The sequence below is a fragment of the Lepidochelys olivacea genome, assembly GCF_965140295.1.
Source record: "Lepidochelys olivacea isolate rLepOli2 genome assembly, chromosome: 8".
NCBI lineage: Eukaryota > Metazoa > Chordata > Testudines > Cheloniidae > Lepidochelys > Lepidochelys olivacea.
Window position 1 is genome coordinate 15288088 of NC_140418.1, and position 21044 is coordinate 15309131.

At 49.0% G+C, this 21044-nt stretch overlaps 1 long non-coding RNA gene across 2 annotated transcripts in view; it reads left to right on the forward strand.

The window, feature by feature from the left end:
- Nucleotides 1-6877, forward strand: part of LOC311524622 — a 64994-nt gene extending 58117 nt beyond the window's left edge. The window contains exons 2-3 of one of the 2 annotated variants that reach the window (XR_014712590.1): nucleotides 2183-3854; nucleotides 5660-6877. This is a non-coding gene — a long non-coding RNA (uncharacterized lncRNA). The remainder of the gene's footprint in view (nucleotides 1-2182; nucleotides 3855-5659) is intronic. The other variant, XR_014712591.1, reaches the window with a different exon arrangement.
- Nucleotides 6878-21044: the final 14167 nt, after the last annotated feature.

A 21044-nucleotide genomic window follows, 5' to 3' on the forward strand; every position in this document is an offset into this window, starting at 1 on the left:
GCTCCGACAACAGATTTGTAAGTGTGCTCTGGGCTCCTGAAGATGCACTTTTTTCTTAATTTGGGATGTTTATTCAAGCTTAGTGTTCTCTTCTGGCTGTGTGTACCGTTATCAGATTGGTAATGACCTGTAGAGACCAGAAATGTGAGCTAATGAGTCAGGCGATCTTGGTTGTGTTCCCAGTTCTACCACAGACTGACATGCTGTGTGACTTCGGCCAAGTTGCGGAACCCATCTGCACTTCAGTACCCATCCCGTCAGTATTAACTGGGACAATAATAGATACCTAATTCATGGTGTGTGGTGAAGGGAATGTGATAGTTCTGTGGTGGGTTGAAAGCAGAAGCTGAACTCTGCGCAGGCTGCCAATTGAAGGGCTCCCCGAGAGGCTTGTGGGAAAGGTGTGAGAAGCTAGAGAACCGCTCTGGTTGCTGAAGAGCTGCAGCAGCCTCAGTAGAAGGTTAGAGGTGGGAGTTCCTGCGATGTACAACTGCAAGAAACCGCCAGAGGTATTGAGAGGAAGGCTTCAGACAGCCCGATAGCGTGTTGCTTTCCTGCCAAATGAGGCTTCCTGTGAGGGAGTCGGGACCTAGGATATACCTTCCTCTCATAATGTGACATCCTGTCACACAGGCGCCTTCTGTTTGAAATGTGCTTTTGTACTGGTACTGTCTAGTAAAGAATTTGGGCAATTGCATCTGAGCAAGTCAGATGCAGTCAGAGGCCTGAATTTATCCCTGCACCAGGGCAGAGCTTGATTTAGGGTGGCACTTGCCTCCCCTAGCCTGGATCTGGTTCAGCCCTTGGCATTGGTTAAAGTAGCTCTCAGAGCGACTCTGACTTGTGCTTCGGCTGTGGCAGGTCATTAGGGCTGAGATATAGGCTCAGTCCCTCTGGCCCCTAGAATGGCTCCTACAACAGGGCCCCTACGGGCAGGGAGGGAGGGGTTGAAAAGCTGTCAGAGGCCCCTTATGTCAGCGGGACTGCCCCAGCTGGGATGGGGGTGCCAGTGTAGCTGCTCTCTGGCTCAGATTGTAAGAAAGTGAAGAATTCCCCCTAGTGGGTTCATGTTCCCCTTGACGCAGAAATGCATGGGCTTCGTGGCCTACATGGCTGTAGATGGAAGCGGTACTTGTAAAGCCAGGCTCTGGTGCTTCAGACCCCTTCCCCGCTCCATTTCTACCACACAACAAACTCTCCATTAATCACCTCATGACACTCCAAGCTGTTAGCCGGGACAAGCTTGGTGGGAAGCGGAGGAGATAGAGTCTGACGCCGCTGGCTGGTTTTTATTTACAAGCTGGACAGTGTGTGAAACACCTCCATTTCTTTTCTGTATTTGAAACCTTATCACAGGGAAAGCCCATCTGCTTTGACAGCAAAACCCACACTGGGATGGCGGGGGAGGGTGATGTCCCTAAATCCTGAGACACATAGGAAATGATATGCCTTGCTGGTTAACTAAATAAGTAAGGGTGGGATGGACAGGTTCTCAGGACATGGGGAGCTGTAGAAAGCTCTGGGAGCTGCTATCTGAATACTCATGATCCTGCCCTATTGCTGGGAGTCATCGGCAGTTCAGACCACAGAGCTGCTCTCCCACAGACTTCAGCCTCCAGCTGGGGTTGGGAGAGGGAAGACTGTGTTGCTTTAGAAAACCTGTTCTCTGTAGTGCCATTAGCAAAGTGCTAGCCCCCACCTGAGTTGCCTGCCATCCAAAGCTATTCAGAACCAATCTGCAACATGCTCCTTGCTGTATATACTATACCATGGGATTTCTGATTTTTGGGGACAATAGTACTTGCTTCCCTCGGGGGGCTGGTTTCAGAATGAATTTATTAATCTTGGGGAGGCACTCAGCCCAGATCCTCAAAGGTATTTAGGTGCCTAACGTCCACTGATTTCACAGTTGTTGTAGGAATTGGAGAGATATAGAAGTACCTAGGCAGAAACATGAAACCTACCAAAGATGATTAATAAACCCAAAGCTCTCATCTACAGTACAGAAAACAAATGGGGCTGCCTCTGTACTGTACAGGGAGAACAGAAACCAGCATGTGAAGAAGTGAATGCATCATAACAGAGAGAGGAATAGCAAGAGTACTGTTTTCACTGGAGGAGCTGGAAACAATACAATATCCTGGGTGGCATTAGACATTAATTTTGTCTCATTTTCTTACAGTGCTCAGTACAAAATTCAAGTATCTCCAGAAGAGTAAACGGGAGGAGATGGAGGCCTGAGAATTTGCCCTCGTGGGACCAAGGATGCAGAGCACATTTGCAATGGAGCTGAATAATTCACAGTTTGGGGGCTGTAAGGGAAAATGTGACCCCCTTCTGCTCCTGTATTTCTAAACTCCCACATGTCAATCCTCTAGAACAACTCTTATGCCAGAAACTAGATGAACCAGTTTGGCTCAGGCTATCACTTGGATAACTACAATTAAAAAACAGATACAGAGGGCAAACAAACATCTGTTGGGGGCCTTATCTACAGAGGGCCCTCGACTTTGTCTTGGCAATTAGCACTCTGTGGTGAATTATAATCCCCACTAATTTATTGCTTCAGACCTGGTAAAGATCCCATGTGTTTATTGTTGCCAGGACTTTGTGCCTTCTCCAGCCAAAGAATAACTAGGCTTCCATACTGTGCTTTGAACAAAAGATTTGACTGGAAACTGACATGCCAGAGTGTCATGTGTTTGTTTAGGTTGCATGATGTTGATTTCTGAACAACCTGGTATAGACCTCTGTAAGCAGCTAAATTACAACAGAGGTGAAAAAGTTTCTTCACTTTGGACCTTCTGACATCACTGGTTTTAACTCTGCTGGCATGCTTGTTCCTATGACTTTATTAACAGCCAAATCCTGATACATCAAAACCAACGTAAGAACTTCTTGTGACTTCAGGGTAATGCTGAATTTGGTTCTCTGGCACTGAGTGCTTAGGCCTGGTGTACACTACAAAGTCAGGTCAATGTAAGTCATCTTGCATCAGCCTCTTTGAGTATGTGTCTACACTCAAATTTGTCTCTGGCTGATGTAAGTGCCCCACTACAGCGACACAGTAAAAACACCTGCCCAAACTGTGGAGAGCCATGGTTGACCTCCTGAGGTCAATGCAGAGTGAGCGTAGCCACTGTATGACCTGTGTCGATTCCAACAACCTCCACCAGCTGTCCCAATGGACAGTGACCATCCTGGTTATATTTTTAATCTCCACTACCTATGGGTCACAGAGACCGGAAACCACACACCCCCATTTAACTCCCCCTGTGTGCTTTTGAAATGCCTCTTCCTAATTGCCCAGCTTGGCAAGCACACACAGCAGCTCACCTTTGTTACATGCAGTTGCCTTGCCTAGCTCCCTATGCCAGCTCCACGCGCACAGAGGTACAAGATACAGTCCTGCCTGGAGTAGACAAAAAGTATTGGATTTCCTGGGCACAGCTATGGACCAGCTGTAGAAACATGGACATCTACGAGCAGACTGCATAGGGGGTGCAGAGAAAGGGGTATGACAGGGATCAGCAGCAGTGCTGTGTGAACGTGAAGGAACTTTAACAGGGATATCACAAGGCCAGGGAGGCCTATGATGGATCTGGTGCTGCGCCACAGACCTACCGCTTCTACAGGGAACTGCATGCCATCTGTGGTGGAGACCTCACCAGCAACCCACAGACCACTGTGGATACCTCATGGGATCCCGAGACCGCAGCTGTGAATGGCGAGGAGGAGGATGGGATGGGGGAAACAGGATGCTGTGAGCCAGGATCTGTTTGCAGCTCCACCAAAGTCTGGCAAGTCCTACCAAGCAAGCACAGATGAGCCTAATGAAGGGGAAGAGAACTCAGGTAAGTGTATACGTACATTTTTTCCTTACAATGTTTAATTTTAAAGATGGTGCCGGGCCTGGCCCCAAGTTAACAAGACAAAGGTATCGACTTTTCATTGTTTTACTCATATAAGAAGAGGAGGAGGTAGAGTTGGCATCTGCTTTTCATTTCCTTGTTGGGTTAGGTGGAGGCATGGGACATGCAGAGCACTTTGTATATGCACGTAGGGATGTCCCTTTTATCCTCCTGAGAGATACTCTACAATCCTCTTCTGTAAGTTTCTGATGATGGCAGCCTTATTTCTTCTGCCATGTGTGATGAGTTTAGCTGGCGGTAAACAGACTCGCATCATATGGGCCCAGGCAGCTTTGAATGCCAGCAGCAGCTGTGTTCTCTGTCCTTTTGTGACTCTCGGGAGTTGGATCTCGGCTAGAATCCCCACAGCCTGTGGAAAACTGCCAGTCAATACCCACTGCACTGCTGGGTGCCAAGGACAGGCTGTGCTCAGGCATAGGAGATGAGTGTCAGGGCCTGGCTCCACTTCCAGATATAGAGTGCTTTGAGTTAAACCAGCCTTCGGAGAGCGCAGTAGGGAAAGCGCTGCAGTTTGTCCACACTGACAGCTTCAAGCACACTGACGTGGCCACATTTGTGGCACTTGTAGCGGCATTGGGAGCGATGCATTGTGGGCAGCTATCCCAGCAAGCAAGTGACTGCAACGTGCTTTTCAAGTGAGGTGGAGTGTGACAGGGAGTGTGTTGTGTATATGTGGGCGGAGAGAGAGTGGGGTTTTGGGGGCTGAGAGCATGTCGGCATGCTGTCTTGTAAGTTCAGACAGCAGCAGACCCCCTTCTCTCCCCCCCCCGGTCTCTCTCTCTCTCACACAACATTCCACACTCATGGTTTGCTTTGTCTCAGAGCAGATAAGCAGCCGGCTGTCAGAAACGGAGCTTTCAAAGGGCATATCCACATTCCTGCATTGATTCAAAAACAATGACGAGAGTGGCCACTTGACTTAAGGGGATTATGGGATGTTTCCAGAGGCTGATCAGAGTGCAGTAATGCAACACCTCATCCACACTGGTGCGGTGGCACTCCAGTGGGGGCACAGCAAACGTTACTCCACTGCGCTGTAGCCGCAGAGTCAGAGCGCTCTATGTGCCTTGCCAGTGTGGACGGGTAGTGAGCTAGTGCGCCCGGGGCTCCTTTATTGCGCTGTAACTCGCAAGTGTAGCCAAGCCCCCAGTCATGACAGCAAAGCACAGCGGCAAGAGGGTTAGAAGAAAGACAGTTTTCCAGAACTGGTGTTCTTCGAGATGTGTTGCTCACGTCCATTCCATGACTCGCCCTCCTTCCCCACTGTTGGAGTGTCCGGCAAGCAGGAACTGAGGGTGGGGAGAGCCGGTGGCACCCCTTATCCTGTGCCATGTGGCCACCACTCCAGAGGGCGCCAGAGCCAGTCCCCTACGGATACTGCTGAGGGAAAAACTTCTGGCACTGATGCACGTGGCAAGCACACACACCTAATATGGAATGGACATGAACAACACATCTTGAAGGACACCAGTTACGGAAAAGGTAACTGTCTTTTTGTATAGCTTAAGGCCACATAAAATCCTTCCTCTCCTCCACCCCCCTGCCTCCCTGACAGGCTGTACTCACCAAGGATGGGACTGGAGAGCAGTGCTACGCAGAGGCACTCCAAAGCTGAAGTGTCGATAAGCATGGCTTATTAAAAGTGTGTATGGGAAGAGTTTTGAAACTTATCTTTGCCTTTCTCTTGTGACTGTAAATCCAGTGGCACATCTGTCTGTTTTTATCAGCAGCTTTTGGCAGGGTAGCCTTGAGAGGTGCCCCCTCCTTGCCAGCAGAACACCTGACCCTGAAGAGGAGGAGAAAGAAGAGAATGTGGGAGGACATGATTTGTGAGATCCTGCATGCCAGTGCTTCATCAGACCATGAACAAAGGGCTTGGAGAGCCACCGTGACCAACAGCATGGAAAAGGAAAGAGAGAGTACAAGAAAGAGGCCTCAGGAGTTGCAGCGGGAAATGTAGCTAATGTAATAGGTCTTCTCAGGTAGCAAACTCAAGTGCTGCAGGCCCTGATTGACCTACCAGTCCAAAAATCCCAGACCTGCCCACCCTTTGCAGTCCTTGGAGAATTCCATGGTCACTGCTCCCTGCACCTCCTAATATACCACGTGGCTTTACAGGGCACATCCTTACCCCTTCCACTCCATGCCAGGGACAGTAAGGAAAACCACAGCTTTACATACACTGACCTGTGAGAACCATGGCAGGTGTGTGTGTGTAGCCACACTGGACTATGCTTGTTTCCTCAACTGGACACACATGTTTACTTCCTTTTATAATTTTAAACTTTCACCCCATTAAGTTAAAAACTTGTGTAATAGGGGCTATGTGATTTTTGGCTTTTGCACATTGATTTTCTGCAGCGTTGTTTCTTTTTTCCCCACTCAACAAGGGTTTTTTGGAGAATTAAATTAACTCTATTAGAGCAGGTCTTCACTACCCGCTGGATCAGCGGGTAGTGATCAATCTATCAGGGATTGATTTATCGATAAAGATAAATCGATCCCCGAATGCGCTCCCCTTTGACTCCGGAACTCCAGCTCGCGAGAAGCGGAAGCGGAGTCAATGGGGGAGCAGCAGGTAAGTTGACCTAAGATATGCCAACTTCAGCTACACTATTCGAAGTTGCGTATCTTAGGTCGACCCCCCCCCCCAGCCTCCCCACCTGTGTAGACTAGGGCAAAGTTCACAACAAACATTGCAGAATGCAGAGTTTGCAAAAAATGCAAAGCAGACAGTATTTGTAAATGCATGCCGAGCATCATAGAATTCATAACTACTGCAAAACACCCAGTCATATTCATAAATGTAAAGTAAGCACTACAAGCAGCATGTAAAGCTCTAGGCCGGGGATGGGTAAACTTTTTGGCCCGAGGGCCACACCTGGATATGGAAATTGTATGGCGGGCCATGAATGCTCACAAAATTGGGGTTGGGGGGGGAGAGAGTGAGGGCTCTGGCTGGGGGTGTGGGCTCTGGGATGGGGCCAGAAATGAGTTCAGGGTACAGGAGGGGGCCCTGCGCTGGGGCAGGAGGGGTGGGGCATGGGGGGGGTGAGGGCTCCAGTGGGGGTGTGGCTCTGGGGTGGGTCTGGGGATGAGAGGTTTGGGGTGCAGGAGGGTGCTCCGGGCTGGGACTGAGGGGTTTGGAGGCGGAGAGGGGGATCAGGGCTGGGGTAGGGGGTTGGGACATGGGGGAGGGGGTGAGGGCTCCGGCTGGGGTGCAGGCTCTGGGGTGAGGCTGGGGATGAGAGGTCTGGGGTGCAGGAGGGGTTCGGAAGGCAGGAGCGGGATCAGGGCTGGGTCAGGGGGTTGGGGCATGGTGAGAGGCTCAGGGGTGCAGGCTCCAGGCAGCACTTACCTCAAGCGGGTCCCAGAAGTAGTGGCATGTTTCCCTCCAGCTCCTACACGGAGGCGCAACCAGGCATCTCTGCTGCATGCTGCCCTGTCCACAGGCACCGCCCCTGCAGCTCCCATTGGCTGCAGTTTCTGGCCAGTGGGAGCTGTGGGGGCGGTGCTTGGGACAGGGGCAGCATGTGAAGCAGAGCTCTCTGGTTGCCCCTATGCATAGGAGCTGGAGGGGGGGACATGCTGCTGCTTCCGAGAGCCGCACAGATTGGCCTCTGATTCTGCTTCCCAGCTGGAGCACCAGAGCAGGGCAAGCCCCAGATCCTGCTCCCCAGTGGGAACTTGAGGGCCAGATTAAAATGGCTGGTGGGCCGGATGCGGACCCTGGGCCATAGTTTGCCCACCCCTGCTCTAGGCCCACAGACCACTGCTATGGCTGACATTTAAAGTGTTGTTTCAAAGCTTCCTTCAACTTCATGTTTCCATTGTGGGGTCTTGTAATGAACCAGGAGTCTGGCTGTTCAAAGTCAGTCAACGGCTGCTTTGCATCTGCCCTCCACCCTGGTGGCAGCTTTTCCCCCTTGGCCTCATAGATATTATGCAGGACACAAGAGGCAACGATAACCATTGGGATATTTTTCTGACTGAGCTCCGAACTAGTGAGTAGACACTGCCAACATCCCTTCAATCTACCAGAAGCACATTCAACTCTCATTCTGCACCTGCTGAGCTGGTAATTGAATCTTTCCTTGGTGCTGTCCAGGTAGCCAGTGTGTAGCTTCATGAGCAAGGGGTAGGCTGGATCCTCTAGCATCTTTATTGGCATTTCAATATCACCAGTGGTAATTCACTGGCCAGGAAAGAATGTGCCTACTTTCAGATTTCTGAACAGCCATGTATTCTTAAAGATTTGGGTGTCATGCATCTTCCCTGCCCAACCAACACTGATGTTGATGAAGGATCCCCAGTGATTCACCTACACATGCAAAACCATAGAAAGGTTCCTTTTCTGTTGTACTCTGTAGGCTGGTGCCAAAATAGAGAGCTGCATGCTGTCTGTCACCCCACCACTGTTCAGGAACGCCCATTGCTGCAAATCCACCCACTATGTCCTGCCCGTTGCCAAGTGTCACAGGCCTGCATAGCAGGACATAATTAATGTTTCTACGCACTTGTACAACAATGGCCCTACTGTGTATTTTCCAACTCTAAAATGATTTCTCATTGACCAGTAGCAATCTGGTATTGCAAGCTTCCAGCGTGTGATCGTCACTGGCTTCTCCATTGTTGATGCAGCTCTCATTCTGCTGTCCACGCACTGAAGGGCTCGGGTGAACTTCGTGCACAGATCCAGTCATATGGCCTTGCGCATCCCAAAGTTCTGCAGCCACTGTGCATTGTCCCAAACCTGCATTATGATATGATTCTGCCAGTCAGTACTTTTTTCTCAGGTCGAGAAGCAGCACTCTATCATCTGTAGCTGCTCTGTGAATGCCACCAACGATCTTGAATTGTTCTTCACTGTGTCCCTCAGCAAACTGTCCTCAAAGAAATTCTTGTGTTCCTGGTTATTGTACTTCCTGAAGGTCTTCAAATGCAGGGGATGTGTGTGTTCTGTATTTGCAACATTCACGAGAACAGCATAGAGCTCTGCGGACTCTGTGCTTCAGCCAGAGATGGCAGAGACTGAGAAGTGTCATGCAAGTTTGCAGGGGGAGGTGTTTGAAAATTATGGGCTCTGGATGGCGTGATGGGATGGAGAACGTTACCTGCTGGGAACTTGACCCCTAGCTCCCAGAGATCTCTGGGTGATTCATTACTATCCCACAACACATTGCAAAAATGGCCCATATGGCATTGCTCCAGATGGCAGAGCGTGGCACATTGGAATACGTTCCCATAGTGCATTGCACTTTGCATTGACACAAGCGTGCCTGGTGAGTAGTCGCAGTGCTAACCCAAGCAGCCAGGTAACCGAGTGACATGCAGACTTTGGCGGCTGTATGCTGACGTAACTTTGTAGATATGTAGATACGACCTTCGGTAAGCGCTGGCAAAAGCAGTGGCACTTAGCAAGGCCTTTCCCTGCTCCAAACAAAGTAAAGATCTGTGCTAAATTAAATGTTCCCACGTTCGTTCTTCTAGGGAGTGGCGTTTGCCTTCCGTGATCCACCCTGTTAACGAGACACCTGGCTATTGAGTGAATGCAAACCATAGAAAGAAGAGCTCCCCATAGTGACCTTAGGTAATTAGTATAGATGTAAATATAACTGGCCAGATCCTCATAACATGCAAATTGCTGCAGCTCCTTTAACTGTAGTGGAGCTATGTTAATATACGCCATCTGAGGATCTAGCTCAGCGGTCGGCAACCTATGGCACACATGCCAAAGACAGCACATGAGCCCATTTTTAATGGCACAGGGTGCCGGCAGGCAGTAGGGTGCCATTAACAATCCAGCCCTGCCCTGCCTGCTTTTCTCTGCTCCCCGCCCCCTCCCGCAGGGGCAGAGGGCAAGGCGCAGAAGCTTGGTCCTGCCGGCTCCCCTGCCTCTTCCTGCAGTGTGCTGGGTCCCTGCCCCTCCTCCTCCTCCTCTCCCTCCCTGTCCCTGCCCCTGCCGGCTGATCAGCTGATGGCCCCTGGGAGAGAGGAGCAGAGTCAGCCTGCTCGCTGCTCCTAGCGGAGGCAGAAAAGAAGCGGGGGCTGGGCCTTGGGGAAGCGGGGCATATCCCCTCCAGCCCCTTGCCGTGAGCACCCCACGACCCCAGCCCACACCCCCAGCCCTCTGCCCTGACCCCCCCCACATACACCCAGCCCTTTGCCCTGAGCCCTGCAGCCCCGCACACCCCAAGGCCCCTGCCCTGAGCCCTGTACCCCCCTCACATACACCCAGCCCTCTGCTTGACTCCTTCACCCCCCCCCCATGACCCCAGCCCTGACTCGGCACCCCCACACATACCCAGGCCCTCCACCCCCCACATCCCCATCCCCACCCTGAGCACCAAATGGGAGCTCGTGCACCTGCCCCCCACATTCCCACCTGCACCCCTCCCACCAAATGGGAGCTGCCCAGGTAAGCGCTCCACACCCAAACCTCCTGCCCCAACCCTGAGCCCCCTCCCTCATTCTAGCTCCTGGCCAGACCCTACACCCCAACCCCCAGCCTGCTCCTTCACCCCGAGTCCTGTGCTCAGTGCACTCCCACCCTCAGCTCAGTGCAGAGAGAGAGGAAGAGAATGGCCAGAACTAGGGAGAAGGTAAGTAGGGCTGGGACCTCAGACCAGCAGCGGGTTGAGCGGGTCCGGCAGCCGGGACCCCGGCTGGCAGGAGCCGGCGGACAGAACCCCTGAGCAGCAGTGGGCTGAGCCGCTCAGCCCGCTGCCGGTCTGGGGTTCTGGCTGCCAGCCCCTTGCCAGCCAGGATCCCGGCCCTAGGCCCCGCTCAGCCCGCTGCCGGCCTAGGTGAACAGAACCCCAGGCTGGCAGTGGGCTGGCGGCGTAAGATCAACATTTTAATTTAATTTTTAAACGAAGCTTCTTAAACATTTTGAAAACCTGTTTATTTTACAATACAACAATAGTTTAGTTATATAATATATAGATTTATAGAGAGAGACACCTTCTAAAAAACATTAAAATGTATTACCGGCACGTGAAACCTTAAATTAAAGTGAATAAATGAAGACTCAGCACACCACTTCTGAAAGGTTGCCGACCCCTGATCTAGCTCATAATGGTAACAGTAGCCATAGTGGCCCCGACCTGTTTGGTATGACTAGGCCTAGGAAATAAAGATAATTCTCATACAAGCACTCCTTTGTCAGTGTGTGCTCATCTCTGTGTATGTCTTTCACTATCACTAGATTATGAGATCACTACAATCCCAGGTATAGACCACACAGGGGTAAAACCTTGGGGGATCATCACTCCCACAAGACCTTAACCACTGAGAGAAATGTTAGGGGACACAGAACAACTTGAGAGACTTCCAACACCTCACTGCTGCCATCAAAGCTTAATGAAGCCTTTTAGCGCTTCCATTGAGGGCCAGGTCTTCAGGTGGTGTCAATCACCTCCAGTTTATACCAGCTAAGGCTACAGCCCAGACGGAGCTTAGCAGGGATATGGAAAAGCCCTAAAACGCCCTGGCAATAATATGTTTGCAAAGCTCCATACAGACTCCTGCTCCTTTTCTGAGTTTCCTTTCCTGAGTTTCCTTTCCTAGTGATCACTTGTGTATTTTTGTGTAACAAGGTGAAAGGCTGGTTGAAAGGATGCCTTTTTATCCCATTTGGGTGACAGACTGTTAAAGTGGGTCCCTAGCTCACCCAGGTTCTGTTCAGTTGTTTCCCTTGCGAGAGTTCTGGAGCAGAACAGATTGAAGCATGAACAATTGAAGTGGATTTGGGAATATGGGGATTTGTAAAACATTGATTCTCATCTTTTTGTTTTTAACGTGAAATGTGTTCTGGAAAACCATGCAAGCTGTTTTAGATCCTAAACTGTTAATAGAATGAGTATGAAATTCCTTACTAATATTCTCATCCTTTGAATTTATATAACGCTTACCCACTGGATCCCAAGGTTATTACAAACAATGATGATTTACTCCTCACAAACATCTAGTGATTTAAGGAAGTATGATCCCCAATTGACAATGGGGGACGCTGCGATCACATAGGAACTCTGCGCCAGGACTGGTGATGAAATCCAAATCTGAAGCTTAGGCTGTACCAGAGCGCTTACAGATGCACCTGATGATGCAGCTGCACTGATGTAAATTCTCCGGTGGAGCCATTCTAAACCGACGGGCGAGAGCTTTCCTGTCAACAATTAATCCACCCCCCAACGAGTGATGGCAGCTATGTCAGTAGGAGAAGCCTAGGTCAGTGTAACTTATGTCTCTCAGGGTGACTTATTCACACCCCTGAGCGACATACGTTATACCGACATAAGTGGTAGTGTAGACATAGCCCTAATTCTGAGCTTTAACCAATAAGACTATGCTTCCTCATAATTAGCTAATGTTCGCGAAGCACTTGGTAGATGAAAACTGCTATATGAGTGTATAAAAATATGACAGTTCCATTTTAAAGGTGAAACTAGACATGCTAATTAGAATTGGACAACAAATTCCACAATTTTTTTCCGCATGTTTTCATTGAAGTTTTGAACTCTTCAAATACTTTCTGACCATCTGTCATGTTAAAACTGCTGGGGATGGATTTATTCATCCCTTGCACATTAGATTCATTCACATTATCTGAGAGCTCCCCTGGATTTAAATAATACATAGCAAGGAATGAAAGGCCTAACTAACAAGCTGTGAACCTGGTGGGAGATTATATTTCAATCTGCATTAAAGTGCACCTTTGAGCCTTTCACTACTTCTTTTCTGTAATGTAATAAGCTCAAATAAAATGACACGACTGATGATGAGAGAGGTTGTGGCTTTGGAGATGTATGCTTCACGTTTGTGGTTAGCATTTCCCAGGCTGCTCAAAGGTGAACGTAAGTTCAGTGATGTTGTCACTTCTTTGGTAGATTTTGCTAACGCCTTTAAATGGCTGGTAAACGGGTGTAAGAAAGGGGCCTGCAGTGGTTGGAGGATCTGTGTAATGGAAGACTGTAGGGATAGGAGGGCACAAAAAGTTGGCCAAGCCAGTGTTTTCCAAACAGTGGGTTGCTGGAAGGTTCTAAAAGGAACCCGGTCCCAGTGCAGAGGGGAGGCCACGGGACGCTGGATCTAGGGTGAGCCACCCCTTCCTCATGACAGAGAGGCAGCTGGGCCAAATTCCAATGAATAGCATTGCAATCTGGTGCATGGGGGTCACAGCACCACTCCAGTTTGGCCACTCACTCAATTGGGCACAGGGGACAGCTAGGCCAAACCTGTGAGGCACTGTGACCCTGTGCAGCAGGTCAGAACACCCGAGGCAGGGAATCAGGCCCAGCACTGCAGAACAGTAGCCACTGATGTGAGGTGAGTGTGGGGCGGGTTTGCTCTCCAGCCCACCCACCGCTGGGACTCCCCTCCACACCAGGCTGGGATCAGAGTTGTCATGCCAAGGCCGAGGGTACTGCTGCAGGGACCAGTGGAGGGCAAATGAAGGATGCTGGCCTATGATTTTGCTCCTCCCACAAATTTGAACCTTAGATGGGTTGCAGAAAAAGACAAAATGCAGTTGGTGGGTGATTTTAGGCCACTGAGTCTCAAATTTTTTACTAAGTTTTAACCTGCCTTAGAGCCTGTCTCTGTATTGGTGGTGGATTTAGTTCTAAACGATTGCAGTAGACATCCAAAATCCCTGGACATTCTGACTGTTGCTGTTGCAGTAGACTGAAAATAATTGCTATGGATTAGTTGTGCAGCAGTGACATTTCCAGTCACTTAGGTTTTTCCCTTTATCTTGGGGCTGACTAGAGGATGTCAGTGTGACCAGGTCTAGTCAGCCCCAGGATACTACTAATGCCGGTTTCTTCACCCCGATGTGCATCTCCCGTGGAGACTCGTAGGTAGGTCAGTCTCTGTGCCCATTTGGACCTCTCACCTTTCTTCTGAGGCAAACAGCAAGGGTGCTAACCAAGGCTATTTGTGATGGCAGCTTCTGTGCTGTGAACAGACTGAACTGCAGTGAACAAATCATTTCATGCAGTCAGAGCTATTGGACGGTAATTATTTTCTTTCTCTGCTGACTTGAGGTGGAGTTGAATCAGTAAAGTAGAGATCAACATCTCTGTCTCTCATTTCCAATCCTCTGACCCATGCAGCCCTCTCTGTTATTTTAACTATTGCTTTTAAAAATACAAAGTGTATTTCCTTCCTCCCCTCTCTCCCCCGCATGCCTCTCAGAACTGGCCAAACCATTTTACTCAAGTTTCACAAACATACACACAAAATCACCATTGGGCTGATTGAACCCATTTAAAATTACCATGAAAGGAATGTTTAGGATGAAATGGCCTTCTCCACATTCACTAGTACATTTAAGAATATTATTCTCCTTGACCTTGGACAGGAAGGATAGAAAGAGAAGTTTCCCAGAGATCATGATAGGACAGGGGTGGGCAAATGTTTTGGCCTGAGGGCAACATCGGGGTTCTGAAACTGTATGGAGGGCCGGGTAGGGAAGGCTGTGCCCCCCCAAACAGCCTGGCCCTGCCCCCTATCTGCCCCGTCCCACTTCCCTGCCCCCTGACTGCCCCCCTCAGAACTCCCGACCCATTCAACACCCCCTACTTTTTGTCCCCTGACTGCCCCCTCCCAGGACCCCACACGGTTAACCACCCCCCAGGACCTCAGCCCCTATCCAGCCCCCCCTGCTCCCTGTTCCTTGACTGCTCTGACCCCATCCATACCCCCGCCCCATGACAGGTCCCCTGGGACTCCCACGCCTATCCAACCCCCCCTCCTCATTGTCCCCTGACCGCCCCCTCCCGGGACCCTCCGCCCCTAACCACCCCCCTGGGACTCCACCCCATATCCAACCGCCCCCTGTCCACTGACTGCCCCGACCCCTATCTAGTATCCACACCCCTGCCCCCTGACAGACCTCCCGGGACTCCCACGCCTATCCAACCGCCCCCTGCTCCCTGTCCCCTGAGAAGATGTTGCCTGAGAAGAGGAATAATGGCTTAAAAATATAACACCACCATGTCCATCACCACACAGTGCTGTGGGCTCCCCAGTGCTGTTGGGCTGCTCCCTGGCTTTGGCAGGACCTGACTCCAATTTTACACCAGTAGGAATCAGGCAATAGCTGTTCTGAAGTCAGCAGAGCTACACTGATGACAAATTTGGCTAAGAAACATCAGAATCAGGCCCAGGGACTTCTCCTTTCCCAAGAATGGTGGTCGCTTCAGTTCTCTTTTCCTGGCACTGGGTGTTTCAGCTCATCCCCTCTCTCTCACTTGCTTGCTTGTCACTTGCCTCCTGATCACTGGACTGAAGTGCATTTCAGTATTTTTAACTGCAGTCCTTCCATTCTTAGTTAAGCTCCATCACAGCTTCAGGTGGGCAGTTTATTTTTGATAAGGGCTATAGCCGCTGTACAAACGTTAGACCAAGGGAGATAGTTACACCAGGATATTGGCAGTTGTGTCTCTCCAGCAAGGCAAATAAAATCCCACCTTGCTCCCTATGCAGCCAGGCTCCACTCCCCCACGTTTGTGCTCTGTCTCTGCTGTCAGTACCCTCTCTCTGCTCTTTCTGTTCTGCCTCTGAGGCTCTTGTGTCTCTCCTCCCACCCTCCATTTAAAGTTAGGCAGTGATGGCTCCTCCCACCCCAAACAGCCACTACAAACTGTAAGTCCCAGAGCATTAGAAAACTGTTCAGAGACTGGCAATAAAGTTAATTGGGAGCTATGCCTTTGATTATACTATTGCAGCATCACCTTCTCTGCCTCTTCTTGCTCAAGCACATGGGTTGTCAGATGGTTTCAGTTATACTGGTCTACAGTACACAATTGTCAGCTTGATTTTCCATACATGAAGGTGCCAAATAATTCAGCTAAAAAGGTCTCTAAGGTGCCACAGTACTCCTTGTTGTTGTTTTTTGCTGATACAGACTAACACGGCTACCAATCTGAAACCTGTCACCAAATAATTCAGGAATACAGTGCTGCTGAACACAAGGAAAATGTGTGTCTTGACTTGGACTCATTGCATTTGCTAGTTCTGAGTATCCTTTCACTGCGAACACTTCCACTGACTGGTAAGAGACTGAGAGGTTGGACTGAAAGCTGTTTGGGATACAGACCACATCTAACCTTGTGTTTGTCCAGCACCTAACACAATGGGGCCTTAATTCTGGTCAGGGCCTTTGGGCACTACCTTAATATAAATATTAAAAAATAATTAGAAGAAAGAGTTTGTCTGGTTGTTCCCAAGCAGTCCCTTTCTGGGCACTACCATAGATGAACCCATGTCAATATAAGGGGACTGTTGCCCCCTTACTAACAATCAGTGGGGGTGTTTTAGTTGCTAGCTCCCCGTACTAAAAGGGGGGTCGATGGGAAATCAGGACCCTGAGACTGACAGTCCCCAGGAACAATGGGGAGAGGCCAATGCTCCAGGTCAGCCTGAATGACAGGGCAGGCAGGCTAATCAGGGAGTCAGGAGGCCACGGAGGTCCATGTGAGCTGGACTTGCCTGGGTCAGACAGAGGGGGGCCGAGCTAAGGAGAAAGCAGGGGCCCAAGCTGAGCTGGGGAGCAGAGCTGGGCCAGATCCAGAGGGACCAGAAAAGCAGCCCAGAGAGAGCAGACCCTGTCCTGGGAGCAGAGCTGCAGCCCCAAAGCCAGAGGCACAGCCCAGGGAGAGCAGACTTGCCCTGGGAGCAGAGCTGCAGCAACCAGAGGCAGAGGGGCCAGAGAAGCAGCCCAGGGAGCTGGAGGCAGCAGCAGCAGCAGCAGTGCAGAGACAGAGCAGTGGAGCTGGGGCTGGAGCAGTCCGGAGCCGGGTGTCGTGAGCAGCTGGGGAGACCGAGGGGGACCCTGGGCAGCAGGCCCAGCACAGGGAGACGCCTCAGCCAAGAGGCTCTGCAGGCCAGGCTTGGATCGTACCCCCGACAGGGCGGGGGCGACACTGGGAAGAAGGGTCCTACCCCTTAGAGCCTGAGAGCGTGTGGCCCCACCAGAGCAAGTATCCAACCCACAGCATCCCTGCAGCACAGCCAGGGCCTGAGCAGAGGCCTGGGACTTACAAGGAGCAGACTGTGAACTGCCCTGACATTCCAGAGACGCTGTTTGTGATGTTCCCTGCCACAGAGCGGGTTGATGTGTTCCCTTTAACCTTTCCCATTTTTCCTTATTCTTTTTAAAATGAATTGTTGATTTAATAACTTGTATTTGCTTTAAATTATATGTTATGGTCAGTGGGTCAGAGAAGTGCCCAGTGCAGAGAGACTACCCCGGAGTGGGGACACCCTAGCCCCTGTCCTAGGTGACCACAACAGGGTTGGGGGTCGAGCCCCCCAGGAATCCTGGGCCCTGCCTTGTTGGGGTTACGAGGATTCTGCCAGACAGGAGAGTGGAAGGCGAGCCCTCAAGGGCAGGGGGGCCACTGGGTAAAGGAAGTGGAAGCGAGGACTCAAATCCTTTCGCTAGCCCACTTCACCGGGATAGTGCAGAAGCCAGGAAAGTTCTCCACAATAGCGGGACTATTCCCCTGCTTACATCAACACTCAAGCATGACTGAAGGTCATGTTTCTTTTTCTTCTTAAAGTTGCAAGGAAGTGGAAGCTGTCACTAGAGGGAGAGTGCTATGAGAAAGTCTTACCTGGGGCCAGAGCACTGTGTGTTAAAATATGTTGTTGTTTATGCTAGAGTTTTCCTTCTCTCCTATTCCTATATGAATGATGGAAGCAGTGGATGCATGAGTCTCTTTACCTTCAGTGTTAATCCAGCACACTCTCACTATCTATATATTCTGTAAAAAGAAAAGGAGTACTTGTGGCACCTTAGAGACTGACCAATTTATTTGAGCATAAGCTTTCGTGAGCTACACCTCACTTCATCGGATGCATAAATGCACTCCTTTTCTTGTTGCGAATACAGACTAACACAGCTGCTACTCTGAAACCTATATATTCTGTGTGTTTTGTTTAGAGGCTTTTGGTAATTGAGAGTCCCCAGGAGCTTTTGTTTCTTATCAATAGGGGCTTCCGTTTGATGCTACATAGCACTAGGCACGGATAGGCATGAACCAGCAGTTTGATTTATCCTAATGCAGGGGATTCTGGGATAGCTCAGCCAGCTGTATAAGGCCACAGCAATAAAGCTATTCAGTTTGGTGAGAGCTTCTCCTTGCTGTGTATGGCAAAAAACAACAGTTTACCCTCTTGGACTTTTGTATTTCCTTTAGTAATCTATGTACTACTCCCTTGAGGGATTACTGAGAAACTCTCTCTTGGGATTTTGATGGCTGCTTCTACAAAGACAGACCTGAAGGGCCTGTGTGCTCCACTTCACTGCAGGTACTCTGACATCACTTCTGTGTTGAATGTGTTATATAATTACTGGCTCACCGAGGCTACAAATTGCCAGGAACCACTAGAAATGTAACCTTGGTGTACTGAATGCACTGTAGGAGCATTTCCCATGCTTGGGGTGGTGGGTGAGAGGGGCACAGAGGAGGAAAGGAGCAGTAAGCAGGTAGGGAAAATTGCAGGACCCTGGGTCAGAAATGTTTCTTCCAGCAAGCTGCTACTTCAAGATTTTTCCCATGGTTTTCAATCACCTACAGGCACAAAAACACTAACCCGGTCATGTCTCAGCCCTGGTTTCAGTGACAGTTGAGTCTGTTTTATTTGTTAATTGGCTATGTTGGTGTTTTTATAGCAGGGTGTGTAGTAAATGATCATACTTTTAACTATAATTGTCTGTAGTTTAAATTAGCAATAACATTGCAAAGTGTGTTTAATTCTGTTTTCCCTAGTAGGAGTTACGGATAACTAGTAAATCCCAGATGTATGGGCTTGGTGGGAAACAGATAGCTGTCTGGTAGAATAGTGGCTGACCTTAGGGCACTGACTGATAATACTGTGCTGTTAACCATTCTGAGAGGAGAGCTTTATGGATCACCTTGAGCAAGAGAGAGGGGTAAAAAACGCGTAAGGTAGCCGTACCCTGTGGTGTGTCTTTCCCATGTAAAACATTGCATTATAACATCGTAAGGGGAAGAAGCTGCCTTTTCCCTCCTCCCAGTGCTATGTGAGGCCTTGCACAGAGGGGCCAAACACTCGCCAGATCTGGTGTTTGCTCTGCTTGTTTCTCTGCAGGCAACCTTTTCAGGCCTGGGCCTTGGTTTTCCACCCCTGGCGCTGCACTTAGCTCCCATCCCCCTACAAGCCCTTATTCAGCCTATTTCTCTTATGCGTGTTGGGCCCCTTGTTGCCTTGCCCTGAATGGTGGCAGAGCAATAGAGGCTGGTGAGATCTGGCAGACAAGGCAAAAAAAACCCCAAAACCTATATTAACTTTTTAATTTTTTAAAATATATATACAGAAAAAACCAACAGAAACTATATGTAAACTTCTCAAAATACATAAACTTTCCCTATATTAACCATTTGCTACCTAAACGCAGCTATACTTGAAATGTAATATGAATGGTTAAAATACAAAGAATTTATTTATATGAAACAATTTACAGACAAAATTTGTTTATAAAAATCCAATTGTTTAAAAGTATTAAGATAAAGAATAGAAGCAAAATTCAGAGGAGGGGAATAGAGAAAGGGAGGGAAGGAATTGCGTAAAGAGGAGAGGAAGGTAAAGGGACGCCCATGCATTCAATAAGATAATTCAGATACTTTCAGGAAGGCATCGCATATTTCTGAGAGCTTTTCTTGGGTATTTCTGTTATGGTGGACAGCTTCTTTCCACGGTGGCCAAGCTAACAATGTCTGTGCTCCAGTCTTCAATTTTTGGTTGCTTTTTGGATTTCTCTATTTGTAGTACTAGTCTTTTGGCAATTCTTAGTGCTCTGCCGAGCCACAGAGTTTCAGATTTATTCAGCTTTTAATTAACCTCCATTAGGTTTAAAATTACATGTTTAGCTTGGAACATAATTTGATCTCATAGGAAAAAATGAACTCTGCAATTAAATTCTGCTGCGGATAGGCAAAGCCAATGTATGCAAATGGACAAAGAGTATGCTGGCCCTGAATGTCTCCCCATCTCTCCACTCACACGTGTTGATTGTCTTCAACTCCCATGGATTTCAATGGGTACTGAAGACACTGAGAACCTTGGAGGAGTAGGCCCCTATATCTGGCTCAGAATAGGCAAGATAGATCTGTACATGAGACCCACCTTCAGTACCCTCCAGCTGCAGACAGCACATTTTCTTCTGAACTTCAATTTTCCGGTATATGGATCATTTGAGTGTTAGGGTTTCTGCTTCAGTGAGCAGGTGAACTGCAAGTACAACCCAAATGCATTAGATGTATTAATAAACAGAGGCTGCAACTTGGCAAAATCTCTAGCTGTACCTTCCCCAAACACACATGCGGATAACAGGGAAATTTCAATTTCAGTTGACAGTCTTATCCCTCTACGGTCTCTGAGCAGTGTTGGAGAAGGTTAACCCATAACCGAGACATTGCTTGCAATTTACGGGGAACTACCACCTTGGAATGTCCTAACTGGAGGGAAGATATGGACTCCTGTTAATGCTGCTGCGTCTTTCATTGACTTTTTGGATGATGGATTTGGGGTTTTCTTTTGCATGATACTTGATAACAACAACAAGTGACACATTTAAAATAGTGTCTCTGTTTCACAAACGCCTTAGCTAAGCATGAAAGCTTTTGCTAGAAAAGGTGTTTGTCTGAAAACCAGCAATGACTCACATCAGCTATTATAACTTATATAGGTACTTTTGTATGGGCCCCAGAGGCTCCCTCAAAAACCAAACTCACTCCTCAGTGTACTATTTCTTGTTCTATTTCAAAATAGGTACTGTTCTGCGCTTTGCAACAGCGATGCTTTGCTTCTGGCTTCTACATCCCACAGAGGACAAGTTCCTGTTGATAAATATAGCCATCGGATATTAAAATGTGAGGAGACAGGAGAGGCCTTGCCCAGCTTTTGCCCAAAATAAAGTCAAGGTTTTACAAGGAAATTGCTCCCTCTTTAAGACCATCTTTGATGTAGAAGCCAACCTCAAAAGATAACACTGTAACCAAGAAGAGAAAGCAGGATAGTTTCTCATGAACCACATCACCTGTGATAATTTCCCCACTGTAACTGGAAGAATGCGGTAGA